Source organism: Triticum aestivum, chromosome 2D, assembly GCF_018294505.1.
Source record: "Triticum aestivum cultivar Chinese Spring chromosome 2D, IWGSC CS RefSeq v2.1, whole genome shotgun sequence".
Taxonomy (NCBI): Eukaryota; Viridiplantae; Streptophyta; class Magnoliopsida; order Poales; family Poaceae; genus Triticum; species Triticum aestivum.
Window position 1 is genome coordinate 108,698,951 of NC_057799.1, and position 12,606 is coordinate 108,711,556.

The 12,606-nt window shown below is 47.0% G+C and overlaps 1 long non-coding RNA gene across 14 annotated transcripts; it reads right to left on the reverse strand.

The window, feature by feature from the left end:
- Positions 1 to 4,346: 4,346 nt before the first annotated feature.
- On the reverse strand, positions 4,347 to 8,195 carry LOC123051983 (uncharacterized). 14 transcript variants are annotated; one of them, XR_006424405.1, is made up of 9 exons: positions 7,965 to 8,195; positions 7,657 to 7,873; positions 7,190 to 7,238; positions 6,692 to 6,904; positions 6,364 to 6,603; positions 5,764 to 6,050; positions 5,395 to 5,650; positions 4,691 to 4,945; positions 4,347 to 4,592 (listed from the first exon to the last, which is right to left on the reverse strand). It is a non-coding gene; the product is annotated as an uncharacterized lncRNA (long non-coding RNA). The 14 variants fall into 14 exon arrangements; XR_006424410.1 differs by having other exon boundaries at positions 5,764 to 5,903; positions 6,000 to 6,050; positions 6,396 to 6,904; XR_006424404.1 differs by having other exon boundaries at positions 5,764 to 5,903; positions 6,000 to 6,050; positions 6,364 to 6,904.
- Between the last annotated feature and the right edge of the window lie 4,411 nt (positions 8,196 to 12,606).

A 12,606-nucleotide genomic window follows, 5' to 3' on the forward strand; every position in this document is an offset into this window, starting at 1 on the left:
AGCAAGAATAACACGATGAATGGACAGGCTGAATTGTTTTTACCCATCCCTAGTACTACTATATGTTGGATTTGGTAATCCGATGTTAAGTGACCTCACACCAACAAACACGCGACCCCACATAGACAGGTACATCGATCCAATTTACAAATGCATTACACACATATACTACCTCCGTCCTGGTTTATTGGCCCATTTTGTAATTTGTGCCAAATTTTGACCAATATTTAACTAACAAAATGTTAATGCATGTCAACCAAAATTATATCATTGGATTCGTATTTGAACATAGTTTCTAATGATATAATTTTTTATGATATGAATGAACATTTTATTAGTTAAATTTATGGTCAAAATCTGACACAATACAATAAGGACCAATAAACTAGGACGGAGGTAGTAACGAACATTATACAAGAGCAAAAACCCATATACACAAACGACTTTCTGAATTCTTACGTAGATCAGTGGCCGAGAATCCACGTGCCCCCGCCTCTGCGTGACACAAATCCTCTTCCGATGGGTACATGTTACGAATTGCGAGAGTGCCGGAATAAATGTGGACACATTGAGCAGCCCCGTGATTGGGCTCCAAAGTACTGCAAGAAAATAATTGGACACTACTGGATAGAAAAACTAATCGGACATGTAGACCATTTGCACCATGTGGATCAATCTAACATATTCGCACATTACAGTATTAGTATTTTAACGTTGATTTGTTTCTCCTAGAAACATTCAGTCTTTATCTTCCCCCTTTTTCTGAAATGCCGCTCTAAAAAGAACAATGGATTATATTGAGGATCAATCAAGCCATCTGAATTTTGGTGATTGAAGCCGTTTACTGTCCTTTAGATGAAAGATGCATCATTAATAAAGTACTCCCTCCATAAAGAAATATAAGAGCATTTAGATCACTACTTTAGATATCTAAACGCTTTTATATTTGTTTACAGAGGGAGTATCTTTCTTGTGAAAAGATGTATTTTAATAAAATAAAAGTACACGCCGTAGGTAGAATGGTGTTTCTTCCTGGACAGACATATTGAGAAATAAACACAATGATTATATTAGATTAACACATGTTACAAAATTCAGTTTATGGCTTCTAACAACTGTGACCACTGTAACTGCCTTAACCGCCGTATAGAAAACTAATGTAACAAAACATAACATTTCAATTTACTAATGCACTTCAACAACTTTAAACTTTGCAACTCTGTGCTAACGCACTAGACATCCGACAGTAGACCCTCCATCTGCGAACTATCTGGCTTATGGGTAGTAGTAGAACTCAAGAGGAAAAAGCATGGATCGCGCCGCCGCCGCCACCGCGGCCTTCTCTCGGGTCAGGCCGCTTGGGTCCGGCAAGCTGACGATGGATCCTCCCGCTTGCGCCTTCCCCGGGAGACGTCCGCCTCAGCTGCGGGGCCAGGGAAGAAGCGTCGTTAAGGACCATGACCTGGCCGCCGGTGCCTTCCACCGGGGCGCTAGGTGGCTGCAGCGTGGGGGCGATCGCCCCGCTGCGGCCTTCCCTCTGAGGTGGCGGCGATCTCTCCGTCAGCTGGTCGGGCAGGACCGACACAGACTGTACCAGCTGAACCAGCTGGGGGAGGAAAGCGGGTGGAGCGGTGGACGCCATTGCTGCGCGTGGCCGTCGAGGCAGTTCACTGTTCACCGTCTCGGTGATCGCGGTCGAGAGCGAGAGTAGATGATGCCCTGCACTCCTCTTTCGAGCTAACTAGCTGATGGATGCATTGGTGCAGCGGATGAGCGGAACTTATAATGCCGCGCGTACGAGGATCGGTCCACGGACGCGGAGCAAGACCGATCGAGCAGTGACCAGACCCGGTTAGCCGCTGAACCGGTCTGCGGAATGAAAACCTCGCACGCGCGCTCGCGTGTTACGGGATGCTCTCCGTGGATTGATCCGATCCAACGTGCGGGATGCATTGGTTGGTTCCTGCCTGGCTACGGTCAAGAACCCGACCAAGTGCTCCGGTGTGAAAGCGTACTACTGCATTTCTATCCTGGATATAATAAGCTTCAGCAACGGCCAAGTCTTGAGGCAGCATACAGTTTGCTGCTGACATTGAACTAAACTATAACAGTGCTGATTAGATTGTCAAATACACTTCAAATATATATACTCCCTATGTGTAGTCAAAGTTTGACTACACTGGTGTATGTCAAAGACGTCCAAGTTCTAAAACTGAGGGACGTACAAAGCGTATTTGATTCGGTCTAAAGTCACAGCTGATTGATCCACGGGTTATTGTTAATGAACTAGACAATTCCCCGTGCGTTGCCGCGGGATTTCTACACTTCGTTTGTATGTAGACATTTGCACGTAAAATCGGATATTGGCATTTGCCTACCCGGATGTGGCTGTTTGGATGGTCTTGGCATTTAAGCATGGAATCGCACCTCGATATTGAACCATCCCTGACAACACTAGGCCATCCCGTCCCGAATTCGGACCTCCACCCCTCCGATTTGCTTGGTATTGCCTCGCCCCCGCGTACCCCTTCGCCTAAAAAGAAAAGGAAGCAGCCCTCGCACGGTCACCGGTCGATGCAGCTGCGCGGAATAGGCACTCCCACGCCAGCAGCCGCCGGACCCTCTCTCGGACCTGCAGCAAGGCCAGACATATGCAGTGCTCGCGCAGTCACCGGTTGGCCCTCTTCAACCCTAACGCCACCGGAACTCCGCTGGGTCTGCATCAAAATCCCGTCGCCCCATGTCGTGGTGGGGGGTGTGGTCACCGTTGCGACATCTACGGCCAAGGCCTGAATCCCCAGGACCTCGTAGACGAGGAACAACAAGGGGACACGAAGATGGAGATGCACAACCATGTTTCGTGGCGGGGCGGCACCCCCGCCGGGCTGGTGATGCTACTGTTGTCCATGGCGGCCATCGCCACCGGCAATAACCGTCGGCCTCTGCCTCGACGTCTCACTCCTAATTGAACGACTCCGCCGCCTCTTCGACCTCACGCCTCCACCTGTGCTGCCGCGGTTGTCCTAGATCCGCCGCGTGTTTGCTTGGGTTGACCGGCAAGGACTTGAGTCCAGCTTCGTGTGCGCTAGGGACTCCGGCGCGTCTGTCGTCGCTGTTGTGTAGTTTGGTTCCGCCTCAGGGACCATGTCATGGCTGGGTGTTGTGCTTGTAATCTCACGAATGAGCCAATTCAATACTTTGACCATCCAAACAAGAATTAACATCGGTCTCTTTTCTTGAATTCCAAGTGCCAAATGCTTACACATCCAAACAGCAGAATTCGGGTTGAATCTCAATATCAATGTCTCGGTGATTTGATATTGCAGCCAATTCAATTCCAAGGCCTCAAATGTCTACATCCAAACGGAGTGTAACATCTTGAGATATTGTAGTATTGTCTACGAAGAAAATTAACATCCAACACAATATGAAAAATATACAAAAATGACACGGTAGTTGAGATTCTTTTTTTTAGAAAAGGAAGATGACCCCCGCTCTGCATCTGGGAGATACAAAAATGACACGGTAGTTGAGATACATATATGTCTCATCGAAAGTCCTCTTCTGCGCTCGCGCACACATGCTCTCGTTATCGCTCCCGTTCAGCCCCTTCGAGATTACCACCCCGACATGTATAGGCCCAGGTATAACTTTTGTATACCGACTTTTTTTAAGAGCCGATGGCCCATATCTGGCCCACTCTGACAACTATTAAAGTCGACGCCGTTATCTATGGGATAGGCCGGCTCCGATTTTCGCTCACGATGTGCGCTGTTAAAGCTAAGATTCTGTTCCAAAGGCGCACCGTCACATCACATTCAGGTTACAAAATATCAACACAATACACAGGAACTGAGCTAATGCTCTGAACTTACAGCTGTTAATCAGAATCATCTATAATCAGTTCAGTATATTTTGAAACCCGTAGCCACAGAGGAGGCGCTAGATAAGTGGTCAGAGCCATTCACTCTATTTCACCTCCCACTGAAACTTGATCTTATTCCAACTACAGCTTCACGTGGATGACTGAAATCAGAGTGTGCCCCTCACCTACCCCTCACCCCCTGCTTATACACTACACAGCTTGGGCAAACCTCCTGCCCTTGTTGTTAAAATTTTGATTTTTTTGTGTTATCCTCAAAATTTTACTGCAATCTACTGCTCCCATTCACCCAAATTTTACTGATTCACCCTTCCTTATCAGCCTGCACAAGATACGTGAAATGTCGATCCTTTGCACCCAGTTCAGTGAAAACCTACATAGTTTTGCTCACATCGTCCTATGCCTGCTCATGGTTTATTTCCCCACACAAATTATGGAGAGCTCGCTTGGTGAAAAAACTCTCTATGATGTTGTATACCTTGGCTAGATTGACGTTATTTTGCCGTAGCTGCTTCACCAGTCTCGGTTGTAAACGTCGATGTGTTTCTGTGAAGGCAGTGTATTGTCTCTCCGCAATTAGGAGACAAAGATTGGATGTGTTGCTCCCGATGCTCTGATATGCACCAACCATTGCCTTTCGATCGCAACAATCGTATAAGAGCCCAACACTCACAATGGCATGACCGACTGTTCTCAACGCCAGCCTTCCCTGCATAGCACAAACAACATCCAGAACTTTAGATTTGGCCATTGACATCACAACAAACCAGCAGTGCTACATGGAGAATTCCAAAATGAAGTACTCACCGCACAGCTGCAAATGATTTCCTGCCTGCATTTTGTCCTCTAAACATTTAGTCTGCTTTTCCAATATGTAATACCAAACCCCTTCCCGCAGGAGTACAAGTTGTATGCTTCACCTAAAGATCAAATCTTATACCCAGTTTCAGTACAATCACATTTTCCCCTGGATTCTCAGCGAACCCACGAATTGCTTTCTCCAACGAACTTGGGCGATTAGGACAAGGTGTCCTCCTTTACGCAGCCACACCAATCGTTACCCTGCATGCATTCCAGAAATGTTTAAATCAGCAGATGCTTACGTCGAACACATGATAGTCAAGTCAAAACTTTTGATATGCGTGTGCATATCACAGCTCAATGTGAAGGCACAATAAGTAATCAGACTGCCACCTAGCTGTGCCATCACCTAGATAAATATTATTTCAGTTATCAGAAGTACACATTGACTTTGCAGTACCACTTTGCTACGAACACCAATGTTCAGGCTTCTACAGAAATCATCCACTTTTAAAGATGTCAAATAATTGTCAAAATGCACCAGCACTGTCTACAGATGCCAATGAAAAATTACTGTCCAAAATAACTGCTAATTATCGAGATACATTGCTTGTTAAAATGCTCTTCATCACTGTCAAGATTAATTTATTTGAGCACCCTCACAACAATAAAAATATGCATATACACCCATCACTTCAGGCTTGACCCACTTTTTTCGGAATTTGTAGCACTGAATGCACATACTGTTGTGTCCAGCCAAGAGCTCTAGGGTTCATCTCGCCTGTAAACCACGCAGACGCCTGTAGTCGCAAATGGCTGCTACCATTCATCCACATCAAACATTTTATTCGGCCCTCCAAATCTGCTTGAACTCGATATGTGAACCACGGATTGTTGGCACCCAACTCCTTAAATAATTCCATCGTTTTCCTCACATCATCATCCGCTTGGTCACAACCCAAGTTCCTGCACAATGCTCTCAGTGATCGCTTAGTGAAGGGGACTTTTCTATTTAACCAAAAAATCTCCTAATTATGTTGTAAACATCTATGTGTTTGGGACGGCCAGTGAACGGTTACCCGCCAATTTGGAGAGAGTGAATGATTGTATTTCTCCTTGTGCTTAGACATTTACAAACCATTGTCCTCTGACCTAAGCAACTGGGTCAGTGCAGGGCATTCACAACGGCATGACTGTGTATTCTCTAACCCTGCTTCCCCTGTATATCAACAATATAGAAATTTAAAATCATTTCCTTCACAAACTAGTTCACCTTTTTTGCTGGTTTTTGCATCGTCAAGACTTAGCACGCAACCTCAAATAATTTCCTACATGCATTTCGTCCTCTCGACATTTAATACTGACCCTGTTAGCACAAAAATACAAGTTGTGAAAAACCGCACCCTACATGACTTAGTTGATCACATTTGCAAATTTCTGGTGTCCTAAAAATTGATTACTCAACATTACTTATATGACGAGTGTGGTATATTCCATAAATTATTGGAGAACTACAGAACATATCCTATGAAGCACCCTACAACAAACTTATTACTATAAAATAAGCTATAATGTCAACTACAAGTCAACGGCATGTTCCTAGCACTTAATTAACTAATTACACGTACCTATAATCCTTAATTGGTAATCTGATGAGGATAATGATGCTACAGACTAACCTATTTGTCCATCCAAGAGTCTCTGGATTCACCTTCCTCATCGATTGCTGAGATATAGTCGGAGAGCTGCGCTTCCCGTTAACTGGTCCGGCATCCACATCTAGGAGCTACGGCTCCCACTCATCACTTCCACTTCTTATGACTCATGGCTGCCAGCAGTGGAGCTCCAAGGGTCGGCAGGCGTACTTCCCCATATCCAGCAGGCTATCGGTGCCATCCATCCCCTCAAGGATTGGAATCCTAACATGTTGGGAGGGGGAAATCTCTAAGAAATTGCAGCTCCAGCTATATCATCTTACGTAATTGAACGAGTCTAGGGATACATCACCTTTTAACCGGCTGTAGAAAGAATTCCATGTCTTCAATGGCGCCGCCCTCCTACGCAAGGACGCCGCCGCCCCAGCTTCTCTTCTGTCTAGGAAAAACTGGATAATTGCAACCTTTTGTCGAATGGAAAAGTGAAGTTCCTGTCCCCGCAGCCAGACAGAATGTAACGTTATGGGCCACGGCAAGACCTTGTGTTCTCAACCCCAGCCTTACCCTGCAAAAAAATTCACAAACTGAATTAAATTACCGATCACAAACCAGCAAAACCAAATTAGTCATTAACCAAGCACCCACAAACTATCTCCTGCATGCACTTCGTCCTCTCGAAATTTAGCCGGCTCTTGCCGTACCGGATGGCAAACCCCTTTTCCCATGAACACAAACTGTAGAAATTGTATGCCTCAACCACAGAGTTGAAAGTAGTGCCAAGAACCAGTGTCATCACATTTTCAGTTGGGTTCTCCGCAAAACACCTGACTACCTTTTCAAACATACTTACTCGGTTTAGGCGCGGTGTTTTGCTGGGGGAGGCAATACCAATCCTTAGCCTGCAAACACAGGCACATAGAACATGAATTTTCTAATTGCAGATAGCAAACAACTAGCAAACACAGCCTCATATAGCATGAACTTTCTAATTGCACAGAGCAATCAGCCTACAAACACAGGCGCGTATAGGATGAATATTCTAAATGCAGGGAGCAAAACAGACTGCAAACACCAGTACATAAATCAATATTTTTCCTTAACGATGACAGCAATCGGCCTGCAAACAGAGGCGCACATAGCCTGAATTTTGTGAATGCGGAGAACAAATCAGCCTTCACACACAGGCACACACAACATAAATTTCCTGAATGCAGTAGAACAATCAGCACTCACTCTAACTGCATGATTTACTCACTCATTCGTTTCATTCCTAAATCACTCAATACGTGCTGGAAGGCAAAGTTGTTATTCACTGACCTCTGGTTCCACCCCAGTGCTCGGGGATTCGTCTTCCCCGTTGACAGCTCCGACATCGGCGGCGAGCTCTCCCTTGTGCTCACCACCGCTATCCGCTGTCCGCTGGTGTGCCGCGTCGCCTCAGCCCGCGGTACCGCCTACAAATCCCCCACACCAAAGACAACGACAACTAGCAGCCGGCACCAAGCTCTCCCCGACCTCCTCCAGCAGACTGGATCTGAAACTTGGGAGAAAGCCATCCTCTGGATAAGCTAAAACAGAGGGCTCAAAAGGAGGCGACATCGCCGAAAAAGCAAAGATCGACTTACCTGCTGATAGGCTGCATCAGAACTCCATGTTGTCTCGCCGCCGGCGCTCATCGCCTCTGTGCCGCAGTCCTCAGCTTCCCCCAAATGGCCCACACCGTACCCGCAGTCCTCAGCGATTGTCCTGGTCCACGGATCAGACGGGGAACACCGATTCTGTTCCACGGCCCACCTCGCCGGAGACTGACGGCCGTCCAAACTATCGTCAGATCTGTCAACTCTCCCCCGCGCGAAGGCCCACCACCCAATGCTGTCGCGTACGTATTTCCCAACAGTGCTCGATTTTCTGGCGGACCGCATGCGTACGTACAGAACTATGGCACAGATCGAGAAGCGACAACCAACGACCTAGATAACGAGCTCACGTGAGCTCGCGCTCAGTTACTCCACGTCCATGTCTCATGCTCATTGACTATCACTTGAAAGTAGTATCGCCTAAAACACCATGAAAGTACTACGCTACGTATCTTTACATCGAAGGTCATTGAGGTTCAAATAAAAAGATAGTACTCAAACAAAATTGTTAAGTTTTTAGCATAAATAAATAAATATTATTGATAGAATTGCTATATCACACGGTTATTCTGAAAATAATGAATAGAAAATTGATAAATGGGTAGCATGTAAAGGATAGAGGGAGAATTAATAGATTACTAGAAGGGTTGGGCGCGCTTTGCTGCGCCGTTGGTGTTGTTTGGTTTCTTAGAAACATTACTCAGTTTGTTTCAAATATAAGGTGTATTACATTTTTTTAAAAGTCAAATATTTTTAAGTTCGATCAAATTTGTAGAGAAATATACCAAAATCCATAATACCAAATCGGTATAATTAGATTCATTAGGAAATGAATTTCCATATTTTTTGTTTAATATTGTGTATGTTTACATTTTTGGCTCTAAACTTGATCAAAGTTAAAAGAATTTAACTTTCCAAAAAATAATACCCTTATATTTTGGAATTGATGGAATGTTTAGTTTGGCGGGGCAGGGAGATGATGGAGTGTTTTATATATATAATTCGATGATTTGGTGGGCCTTTCTTGATGTGGCTAAGTGTTATCCGCAAGAAACTCATATTTATGTGAGGAAATTTTTGTGTCGGTAGCCGCATGTACTACATTGATGCTATAGTTTCACATGGCAACGTTTATTTTTTTTTCTAGGTTGTAGGAGGGTGCATGGGATTGATATGTTTTTATAGGCGGTTGTTGCTGGTTGATTTAAAAAAGATTGACTCGATCAAAATCTTAAACTAAATCCATAATTGAATGCCTCAATCGAATTAAAGAGAGCTTCAAAATTAGGAAAGAATAGTGAATTAAAATAATTGAATGGGGGAGCTCCTTGTGAAACTGTTGACCCAGTCAAAATTGAGTGACTCTATTTTAAATTGAAGACCTCAATTAGTTGTGAGGCCTTAAAAATTAGGAAGCATATTATTTATTATAAAAGAATGGAATGAGAGAGTTTTGAGAAATTGTTGATCCGATCAAAATCGGGTGACCCAATTTTAATTGAAGACTTCAATTGATTGTGAGCGCTTTAAAATTAGGGAGCTTAATGTTATAGAGATATGTTTTTTGCACATGGACGGATGAATTGGTTGAGAGTTCAGAAGTTAGAACATATAAAGTGGTAGTACTGAAAAAGGAAAATTAATAATCTGGTCAGATGTAGCTACCTGTTCTAGTGTAGTCGCAGGTTGTTGCATATGTTTTCAGTGTAACCATCTCACTTAGGTAGATCAGTTCTAAAATGACACCGAATGTATGTGGCCCAACAACATATGACTTCAAGAAGTCTACCGCTAGTCAGTAGCAAGATTGTCAAATTATATCAAAAGACTAATTATACAGTAGCTAGACTTCATCACCTCTCCAAAGTTGGCCCATATATTGGTTTAGTATAGATAAGAAAACATTCAGACTGAGAGAAAATAAATGAGAGAAAAAAAGCTTTTAGCTGCCATGTATGAGAAAGGCAAGCAGAAGCCATAGTCATCAACATCAAAGAGTTCCACCTAAAAATGCAAGCAAGTGTTTTGCAAGTACTAATCGCTCAACAAAGGATGTAGATAACAAAAAAAAAGTAGTAGCTTATGGTATGACAGATGAGGGATGCCTTTGGGCTGACGGGGGCTATTATGGCAGGTGCTTCACTCGGGGTCGGGGAGTTGCTGGCGCCTCCATACGCGAGCAGCAAATGTCTGAAAGCCGAATTCCAACCACACCATGATGCAGCATTGCAGCTAGCTTTCCGTAACGGAAGCAAGTGCCAGGGGATTGACATCTTATCTTGTAGAAGCCGGCATGCCGAGCAGCTGGCAGAACACGGGAAGGTAAGTGGAGAGGCAGCGTTGATGGCGGCAGCTAGGAGGCGGGGGAGAGGTGTTTGGAGTCGCCACTCCTCAGGGCCTTGCAGCAGAGGAACACACGGCGCTCGCGAAAGACCACAGTCCCGACGAGCTTCTCCTTGCCAAGCTCCTCCCACTAGAACCTGTCTAGATAGAGGCCGCGTCCGGCGTGTCCGAGGCCGCCGGCGAGGTGAGGACCCGGTGAAGAGCAGCCTCGTGCGCATAGGCTGATTTCCTTCTAGTCCTCGACGATCTGGGTGGGCGGCATTCGAACCGCTGCTCGGCCCACGCCACATCGGTAGGTATGCAAGGGGTTGGACGTGAAGGTGGGGGGCCCCGAAGATGGGAAGGGTAGAGGAGGAGGAAAAGGTGCCCATGCAACCTTTCCACTGGCGCGATTTAATTGGGATTGGAGAATACGAAGTGGGAGAGGAGTTTCTGTGGAAAAGACAGGAAGGAGAAGAGACGCGCGATGGAAAAACATTGGTGTGGAGAGAAAAGTAGCACCCTGCTTCATGCTACCGGGTCAATGCATCATGCAATAACTGAACCACTAATCGTTTGGCTGACCATTGAGGCTGCTCATTTCTGCTTGCGCATGCATTCGAGGAAGCTGCCGACATGGCATGTATGCTGAGTTGGAGTAGCTGGAACTCTGAATAATGACGTGGCACATTGCTGATGTGGACAGTGTGCATGGTGAAAGAGTAGGGAGTAGTGGGAGCAACTTCTTAAGAATGGTAGATTCCTCAAAAGATAAGTACCACGTGTCATGTGTGTGGCAGTCCGGCATTGACGTTTTTCTATGGCAATTTCAGTCACGCAATGTTAGTGACCAGCTACCGATTCACTTGTCGCAATCACGAATTCGAATTACAAGCTTGATACATGAGGAATTGCTAGAGTTCAGAGAACAAGGAGGAAAAGGGAGGGAGGAAGGATAAAGGTAGGGGGTGCCAGGGAAGCTGTCGTTTCCGTGATCCAAGCCCAGATGAGTCCTCTGCTGCTTCCCGTGCAGGTACTTGTAGAATGGCTTGACCCTGGAATGGCGCCCAACGAGGCCGGCGCATGTGCTGGACGCGTGGTGGGCTTGTTGCTTCGCCTGTCGTGGAAAGCGGTCTGCGTTGATGCTGGTTTGGCCGTCATGGCAGCGGTTTGGGCTGCCATGGCAGTTCTTTTGGTCAAAGCAGCGGTGGCCATATTTGGGTCACTGACATCCCCTGCTCCTTCTCGAAACAGGCTTTCGCCCCGCTTTATAAATAAAGCACCAACCGAACACAGTACACGGTCGAACAATACAAGGTGATGGGGTAGCCCTCAAACGCCGATCCCAGGAACACACGCAAGACGCACACGACTACGCTACCGAAAGAGAGCATAGGAAGATCAGGGTACAACACCACGCAATGCCCTAAACACCTAAGCTCCACGACAACGCCCTCGGGAGGGAAAACGACGCGAAGCGACGCTGCTGCCGAGTCCACCATGGACAAGGGTTTTCACCCGGAACCCTGACACGAAGAGGAGCACCACGACGACGTCTTCAAGAAGAGAGCGGCGCCCGCGGGCGTTGCCGTCATCGGCAACAAAGTGCGGAGCTTTCGCTCGGCAGCTCCACCGTGTCACCCTGAGGTCTTCAGGACACGCGCGATGAGGTTTGATCCCCAGGTCTGGATCGGGGTGTCTCCACTGCCAATGACAGAGAGCGCACCCGAGCTACCCGCCGCAACACCTCTTGCCGCCCACACGACCAAGAGGAAGCCACCACCACCGCCATGAAGCCCGCCGGAGAGCCAACCATGCGGACCGCCATCCGGGGCCGCCACCCTGGCATCCATGTCGCAGACCCTGCCCCATCGACATCACGAAGCATCCACCACGGTAGGAAGAGTGAAAGGTGTCTCCTTTCAATCCTAGCCCGGCATTAGCCACAGAGTCTGGGTCGGCGCCTCCAGCGTCGGAGGCGCCCACACCTGCGTCCCCACCTAGTCCCAGTTGACCGGGGGAGACACGACCCCGTGGCTACCGACGGCCGTCGTCGAGCTGACTCCCACGGCGCCATGCCCGTGGCCTCTGGCTCCGATCTGCCGGACAAAGGAGCATTGTCCCGACCACCACCATCGACCATCGTACCCGCAAGGAGAGGACTCCCATTGCTCGCGGGCACCACCCGGACCGCGCCCACCACCGCCTACCCGGAGCCGGAGCTCTGACCCGTCCCGGGCTCCAAGCTGGTCCGCCCAAGCATGACTCCCAAGTCCTGGCCATCGCCGCCGGCCCCGACCTAAGAGAA